Genomic DNA, 8,765 nt, shown 5'->3' on the forward strand with positions numbered 1-8,765 from the left:
GGATTGGTTTTTTCTGGGGGATTTGAGGGGAGAATCTTTTCCAAGACTTTCTCCTACTTTTGAGGGTTAGGTATGAGACTCACAAGAGCTATAGTTTTTTGTTTTTTTTTTTATTTTAAAGAGAAAAAAATAACAAAATAACAACAATGAAGACAAAAACAATACAACACAAAAGCATTAAAAACAATACAGGGGGGGCTGGGGATTTAGCTCAGCGGCAAAGCGCCTGCCTGGCAAGTGCAAGGTCGTAAGTTCGGTTCCCAGTACTGGAGAAAAACCAAGACCAAAAAAAAAAAAAGTACAGGATTTCAAAACAAGATGATAGGAATTAACAATGGTTGTTAAGACAACAATATGCAATATAAAACCCACTGTTGAAACTGGGATCTCATCCTACTGAAAAGTTTCTGCACATCTAAAAAAATCACCACCAGAGTTAAAAGAGAACCCACAAATTGGGAAAAAATTTTAGCTGACTGTCCCTCGGACAAAGGTCTTCTATCTAGAACATATAAAGAATTAAAATACATCAGGCCCACCAAATTCAAAGACCCAATACAAAAATGGGCAGCTGAGATGAATCCACACTTCTCAGATAAAGAAATACAAATGGCAAATAAATACATGAGAAAGTGTTCAATATCAGGAGAAGAAATTCGAGAAATGCAAATTAAAACAACATTGAGATTTCATCTCACCCCAGTAAAAATGGCTATCATTAAGAAATCAACCAATAACAAATGCTGGCAAGGCTGTGGAGAAAAAGGAACTCTTCTCCACTGCTCGTGGGAATGCAGACTGGTGAAATCACTGTGGAAATCAGTTTGGAGACTCCTCAGCAAACTAGGTCTAGAGGTCCCATTCAACCCAGCTATTCCCCTTCTGGGTATTTTCCCGGAAGATCTGAAAACGTCATATCACAGCGATATATGTGCACCCATGTTCATAGCAGTGCAATTTGTAATTGCTGAATTGTGGAAGCAACCCAAATGTCCATCCACTGAGGATTGGATAAAAAAATTGTGGTAGTTTTATATAATGGAATATTACTCAGCTATAAAGAAAGATAAACTCGAGGCTTTTATAGGTAAATGGTCACAACTGGAGACCATACTCAAAGTGAAATAAATCAGACCTGAATGTGTAAGAATCGTACTGTCTCACTAGTGTAAGACCTGAAAGAGTGAATAAAAACTAGGAGGTATGATACACATTGTGAAACAAAAGGAAAATGCTCAAAAGTAAAGGGCAACTGGGGTGTGGGAAAAGAGAAGGGAAAGAAGGGGAAATTATGTAAGTATTTACATACAGGATAGCTAACATAGTTGTACTACTGTCTTCTATTGTTCTACAGAAAGGACTACTTAATGATTACTTGTTTGATCAATCTTGTATGTCTCTATTTGTTTTCTTGAGAAACCACTTTGAAGATATCAATAAGTAATACAACAACCATTGTTAATTTCCTACAACTTTGTCTGTAACTCTGTACTGCTTGTATTGTTCTTATGCTGTTTTGTAAATGGATGCCTGTTTGTTAATATGTTTTCCTTCTTTTATTTCTTAAAATAAAAAAAAATTGTTGAATTCCTACCATCTTGTTTAGTGAAGCTCTGTATCATTTCTAATGTTCTTTTTATTAGTTTTTATTGTCTTTAATTGTTTGATCAATCGAGCTATAGTTTTTGCAGGAGGGAAGAAAGCAAATGGAGCAGAAATAGGATGGGAAGGGTGAATAAACCACATCTTCAACCTTCTGACCCGAAGGTACTGAAAAAGACAAGAAGCAGCTTTCATGAAAGAAGGCAGCAGGGAAAACAAAGCCCTCCAGGCAGAGCCAAGTTTCTGTTAGATAAAGAGACTGAGAATGCTAATTAGGGCACAGTGGTCCAGGGGACCAGTGGAAGCTTGGGGAGGTGGAGAAAACTGAAGGGCTGTGTTGGGTGGGGAAAAAAAGCAATGTGAGAATCAGGATGAGGGTGGAGATGAGGTTTACACTCTGGAAGTTGACTGAGGATTACGGGAGGCATGAGGCAGGGAGAATTTAGTCCTAGTAGCTTTGAAGAGATTGGATCTGGGCTCTGGCCTAGAGGCCAGAAAACTGGTTCTCTTGGCTAAAACTGGTAGCAGTTGCAATAGCTGCAGACTGCATGCTACAAGCTGTGGAGTAGTGATGACCCCCAGAGGTGATTGTCTCTGCACCTTTGAGGCTTAGAGTAGTGTCCTAGGGTGAAGCCACTCTGTCAGTTACCTAGGGATGAGGTTGGATTCCTCCTATTAGAAGTTGGAAGTGAGACGAAAAACCCAATGTGGGCTACAATGTAGACATTTACTTTTCTTGTTTTGTTTTGTTTTGTTTTTCACTGAGAAGGTATCAAAATATCTAGAAGGAATCCCCTGGGTTGTAGGTCTTAAAATGGGGCCCTCTATCGCTCAATCCCAACTCACCCACAACTGCCAAATGATAGAAATGTGAGTAGTGTTGTCTGGTGTGTGAATCTAGGCAGCTGTCCAGAGTCATGAACCTTCTTCTTCCTTTTTTGTTTTTTTGAGACAAGGTTTCACTGTGTAGTTCAAGTTGGTCTTGAACTCATGGCAATCCTCCTGCCTCAGCCTCCCGAATGCTGGGATTCTAGGCATGTATCACCTTGCCTAGCACAAACCTACTTCTTGGAGGAGATAAGGTGAGTTTGAACTGTGGACCCAGAGCATGTGTTCAAATTTTGCCCCCAGCACTTGCTAATTGCTAAATGACTTATCTGTACCTCAGTCTTTTCATCTGGAAAATAAAGACAATAATAGTTCCTACCTGACACAAATATCATAGAAGATTAAGTACTTGGTTTAACCTATGTAAATTCTTACTACAATATCTGGTACATGTTGCACATTATATGTGTTTATTTTGATTTTATTGATTCTCTCTCCTATCCCACCACTTAATCACTTGATACTACTCCACTTGCTATACTCATCGTGGCTTTGAACCCCAACCTGAATAGCTACTTCTGAACCTTTCCTTCTGTAGGTTCTTTCCTGAGTCTGTTTACCTCTACATCAAATAAGCTGAGGGCCTTCACTTGTTTCTCATAAGATGTGGCTGCTGGTACCCGCCCCAGCCTCTTAACTCACCTTTGGACATCTTGCACTTCATCACTGCATCCCAGTTAAATGGGCTGTCCACGGTGCTCCAGGTGGGAGGTGACAACTGTAGAAAAGCACAGAATCATCACTTCTCTTATTCTGGTTCTATACTCCTACTAATCAGCCTAAAATGCAGTTAGCTCTTTTGGTGACAGCATCATCCTGTCGGCTCGCACTGACTTTACAATAAAATCAAGGTCCTTTTCACATAATGCTGTTGTTAAGCCAGGCAAGTCTCTGCTATTCTGTACTACAGGAACAAACCAAGCTGTAGTTGCTAAGAGAAAGTTCAGTTCAACAACCAAAACCCAGTATATCTGCAGAGTTTAGTAATAAAGGCAAGATGGCTCAGGGAAATAGCTGTTGGCAGGGGAGTGGGGCTTGTGGCAGTCACTGCTACTGTTGTTGCCTACCCAATAATGAATTTAATCTTCTCGCTTACTTACAGAACCCCAACACTGCACAGCAACAATGTGCTCAGCCCAAAGTATGAGATTTGGCAGCTTCTTTTGCAGCTAAGAATGTCCATATGACAGAGTTATAGTTAAACAGATAGAAGTGGATGTCATTGGAGAGAATGCTCCATTCTCAATTAAAGGAAAGGCCTCTAAAGAAGATCCTTTGCCCCTAGGCTCCTCTTCCCCTAGTTCTTTCCCTCCTTCCTGTCTAGAATACAGACATGGAGCCCAGAACTTCGGCAGCTGTCTTCAGACCCCAAAGCAAAAACAAAGTGGATGAAAACCCACCTTAAGGATGGTGAAGATGAAAAGCCAGGGTCTTTTTCTTCCTTTTTTATTTTAAAGAGAAAAGAGCAAAAACAAAAAAACAAAACACAAAAACTATAGAAATGATATGGAATTTCAAAACAAGATGATAGGAAATCAACAATGGTTGTTGTATTACTTATTATTATCTTCAAATATTACCAGATGTAGGTATGCAAGATTTATCAAACAATTAAACATTAACTGCTCCTTTCAATAAACCAATAGAAAGTAGTAGTACATTTATCATATATATAAGATACACACACACACACATATATATATATATATCTCCCTCCTTTCTTTTCTCAAAAGCCAGGGTCCTTATGGCAATCTTGAACTACTATTGCAGCCCTAGACCATCTTTCAAGGGAATTTTTATTGAACAAAACAAATAAACCATCAGCACTTGGGTAGCTGAGGCAGGAGAATTCCTGCCAGTTCAAGGCCAGCCTGGGCTACATGATAAGTTCAAGACCAGTCTGGACTACACAGTGAGACCCTGTCTCAAAAACAAACAAAAGAACAAACAACCCTTTATCTGTTTAAGCTACAATTCTCAAGTCTATTATTTGTAGCTAAAAGCATTACTAACTGGCATAGGGTTATAAAAGGAAACCAAAGGATCCAAATGGAGGACAAACATGACTGGAGAAATCAGAAGGAAAAGTCATCTAGAAATACGAGTGGGCAGCTGGGACCAGAAGAGCGGTAGTGGGCTACAAGGCCTCAGCCCCTGGGTTGAGGTTCATAGTCAGAACTCCTTTTCTAGATGGTAAACTAAAAGAGCATGATGGAGCTTACACCTTGACAGGGGACAAATGCTCAGGCAGGGATACAGATATAGGACATGAGACAGAAGTGTAGAGATCATAAGTGGAGAATGAGGTAGAGGCTCAAAGGAAATTTGATATGAGACTCAGACCAACAGCTAAGAGACAGCTTGATGCTGAGTTCCATTGGAAAGGCTGGAGTTACTTCAATCCTTTTTTGTCTTAGCACAGGTGTAGCCTGCAGATAGGAAGAAAATTACTCTCACAGTGGAAGGAGGAAGGGACAGAGTAAGGAACCAAGCAGAGCCAGACAAGCTACAGTTCAAGCTGTGTTTTAGCTATCCTAACACTTTGCTTACAAGTTCTTAGATTCACCCTTAATTGTATGTACTTCTTTCCATCTTTTGCCCATGACCTTTAAAGATCTGGGCTTAGGTCTCTTTAAACAGCTTCCACTTTAAAATTTTCAATATTTCACTGTGGAAAACCTTCCCTTTCTCCTTCTACTCCAACTTACCTACTAAGGGTTCTTGTGGGTACCATTCCAGCGCAGTATGAGTCCCCTCGGGAGACATCCACCTTTATCCTCTGACTGTAGCCTCTGCTGGGGGTAGAGGGAGAGGGCAGGTACAGAGGAAAAGCGGGGAAGAAGGTTGACCAGGGCCTACCAATTCCAGGGAGCAGTGAGTCACTCTAGTCCCCCTCCTCACCTTGGCATTTCTGTTTCAGGCACTGATTAGAGGGCAATGCTTTCCCTGCCCCCATCCCAATTTCTTATGTTATCTAGAGCGAGAGAATGAGAGCCTCCTCTGACTGCTAGTGTGCTACCACTTCTTTGTGTGCAGCGGGTTCTGTGTGGGTAAGTTATTGTTATATTGTGCTCCTGTGATAAATGGACCTTTGTGAGACACTTTTCGCCCTGTGTGTGCTGGGGGAGTGGGAGGGAGTCCTGCCTGAGTGACTTCTCACAGAAAGCTCCAGAGGTGCTTAGTGCTGATAGCCTAGGCCTGGCAGGCTGCTCTTTCATTGGCACTCAAGAGTGTCAGTCACTGTGGCCCTGCCAATCAGCTCCAAACTAAGGTATCTGTAAGCGATTAGCCTTCTTTGTTAAACAGAACACTGAACCCTCCAAGGACTAAACAAAGAATGGCTCAGAAAAGACATTCCCTAGGTGGGCAGGGACAGTCGTGCCAGTGTCACTAACTGGAATCTTTTGGTTTTGCCCTCCTTCCTCAGACCTTGTCTCTATTTCTTACATCTAGGCCAGTCCTAGCTCCTTTCAGCTTTACTTCTTTCATTTTCCTCGCATGTGCATTTCTTCTCTCCACCCTCACTGTTGCTGCCTTTGTTCTGTCCTCAACACCTCTTACCTGGACTACTAACCAGTCTCCTAACCAATCTCCCTGCCTTCAGTCTCACCCCCTCCAACCCAATCTCCATGGTGTAGAGAAATCAATCTAAACATACAAATCTGATTGTCACATCCTCCTGAAAATGCTTCAACCTATTCCATGGTTCCAAATACCCCTGGGAAAAAGTACAAAGTACTTAGCATGGTGTCCAGGACCCTTCATGATTTGTCTCTTGACAAATCCTCAAGCTGCTCTTTCTCAGTGCTCCCACTTCACTCCTAGTCGTGATAAACTTTGCAGGTTTCTGAATGCGCCTTTTCTGGCTTTGCTTCTGGGACCTTTCAGGACTTCCGTCTGCCTGGGATATTCTTCACACAGCACTTTTTCTGCTGTCTGTCTGGCCAGGTCCCACTCATCCCTTAAGACTTCAACTAAACTTCTTCAGTCCAAAGAAATATGTTTTACTCATGTTTATGTCGCTAATGCTTAGTACAACACATGGGACAATAGATGTTTGAGAAATGAATGAATGAGTGCCCTACTTTCAGGGGCTGTATGCAAAATCATCTCTGAGGGAAGCTGGCAGAGCTGACTGATCCCTCCCTCTATGGAAGGGAGACTGCTTGTCAATATCATCTTGTTGCATTGGGTTGCAACAACTTTTATGTCTGCCTCCCCAACTCAACTCCTAGCATCTCAAGAGCACGGCTACGTTTGGTCCACTTCAGTGTCCTACCTACACCCTAGTGTAGTGCTTGAACACAATGAATGACTAGACCTCTCAAATGTTTGACAGTTTTATCCGTTGTCACCTCTGACTTTACTTCCCCACAGACTCTCTCCATCAATAGCTCCATAGCACTAAACTGTCACATTCACAGCTTCACAAACATTCAAAGCTGCTCCCCATCCCTGAAATGTTCTTCTGCATTCCTCTTACCTGGAATGCCCTTCCCACCCACCCAAATTCTGTAGTCTTTAGGAACTAGCTCCAAGTGTTCTTCCACAAACCCAGGGACACCACAAAGTCCCATGGTACTAGGAACTCAGAAGTACCCACCCCCATCTATCTCTCAGTAGTTCTATTACCGATCCTCACCCAGCTCATTTAACCCTTGGCATCTTCTGTTATTTAGGGGAAAACCAAGACTCAGAAAGGGAAAAGGACCTTACGCTTCCTTGTATAGACTATAATTTTCTTTAAGGCAGGACAATTGTCTTCCACCCCCTTCGTGTTTCCAAGGCCTTACTGGAGTGTTAGAGAACTCTAGAGTCAGACTGTCTGGGTTTTTATCTTGGCTGCACCTTAGACAATTTAACCACACTAAAGCCTTTCTCATATACAAATAAAGATGACAGTAGCGCCTATCTCACATGATTTTTGTGAAGATTAGATAAGTAATGTATGTATAAAGTGCCTAGAGCAGTATCCAGCACATAGCATGAGCTCAATAAAGGCTATTTTCTTTATTGTTATTATTCTTAACAAATCCTTGCTGGCAATAATTAGCTAAAAACTAGAACGGGAGAATTTCAGAGAGCAGGAAAGATGAGGAAAAGAAGTAGACCATAGGAGCAATCTGAGATTTTGAGGAGTCCAAACAAGGTTAGTGGCGCGGCAGGACGTTTGTACGTCCGAGTTTCTAGTACCATGTGACTCTGTGAGGGCCCCAAGCACATGGCTCCATCCCGGCGGCGCAGCTTCCCTAACTCTAGTCCAGTTTATTCCCAGTAGCCTGTAGGGGGAGCCAGGAAGCCAGGACAGGGTTAGGGGGAGGCTACTGGAAATCCTCCTAAGGACAAAAAAACGACACCCCGCCACTACTACCCGTCTTAGCCGGCTACCTTTGCCCCTTCCAGGACGCTCTCCAAACCCGGTCGTCCTCTGTAGCTAAACTGGGAGCTGTCCTTCAGCACCAGGGGCCACCTTGGCCTCAGGCAGGACAGTGAAGGCGACAGCAGAGTTAGGGACTCGGGACTGGTCCGATCCGCAGCCGGCTCCAGTGTCTCCTAGTCACGGGAATGGGGGAGGCGACCCAAGGAGGTAGCGAGACGCTATGGAGATGTCTCCTGTCTTCTGCCTCCAAGAATCACCCTCAGAAGACCCCAAGCCCTGGGGTGGGGGGAGCCTGCAGAGGGAGGTGGGCGCCCGGGTTGGTGGGGGAGGGGGAGCGCCTGGGCCGGGGACTCAGCATGTGGCTTGTGCACGGGGGGAGCGGGCGGACGAACGGAGGCGCTGAAGTGAATGGAGTTGGGGGTGGACTGAAAACATCCCCAAACAGCTCAGGCTGCAGCCGGCGGGGGCCGGGTGGTGTGGGGGGGGTAGTCCTGAGGCGCAGGCGCAGTCGGGGCCCCAGTCCCGCTCCCTCCTCCTCCCGGTGCCTCTTTCTCCGCCCCGCTCCCCCCAAACACACTCGCACTCGGGCTCTCAAGGTGTTCTCCGCACAGCGGAAGATGGCGACAGACTGAGGGGGCATGGCCAGCAGGAGGCACGGGGCCGTGCCGCGGGGCTGCCGCCACGGCGGTGCGAACGGGAGGCGGAAGCAAGAGGCGCGCTAAGTAAAGCCCAGTGTCCGCGTCCGGCGCCTGTGGCGCTGCCGGGAGCAAGGTGGCCCGCCCGAGCCGGAACTCCGGGAGCAGCGGGTGCCGAGCCAGTGCGGAGCCCGCCCGGGACCGGCCCCGGCAAACGGTCGGCGCTCGAGCAAAGCCCGAAGGGCCGGGCAGAGGACCGG

General features: G+C 44.9%; 1 protein-coding gene across 1 annotated transcript in view; it reads left to right on the forward strand.

Moving 5' to 3' along the window:
- Positions 1-8,426: 8,426 nt before the first annotated feature.
- Fam155b (family with sequence similarity 155, member B) overlaps positions 8,427-8,765 on the forward strand; it is a gene marked incomplete in the record, with an annotated part of 27,579 nt that continues 27,240 nt past the window's right edge. Inside the window, 1 exon segment of the mRNA XM_005401597.2 lies at positions 8,427-8,765.

The sequence above is a fragment of the Chinchilla lanigera genome, unplaced genomic scaffold (assembly GCF_000276665.1).
Source record: "Chinchilla lanigera isolate Chin_1 unplaced genomic scaffold, ChiLan1.0 scaffold00074, whole genome shotgun sequence".
Classification (NCBI taxonomy): domain Eukaryota; kingdom Metazoa; phylum Chordata; class Mammalia; order Rodentia; family Chinchillidae; genus Chinchilla; species Chinchilla lanigera.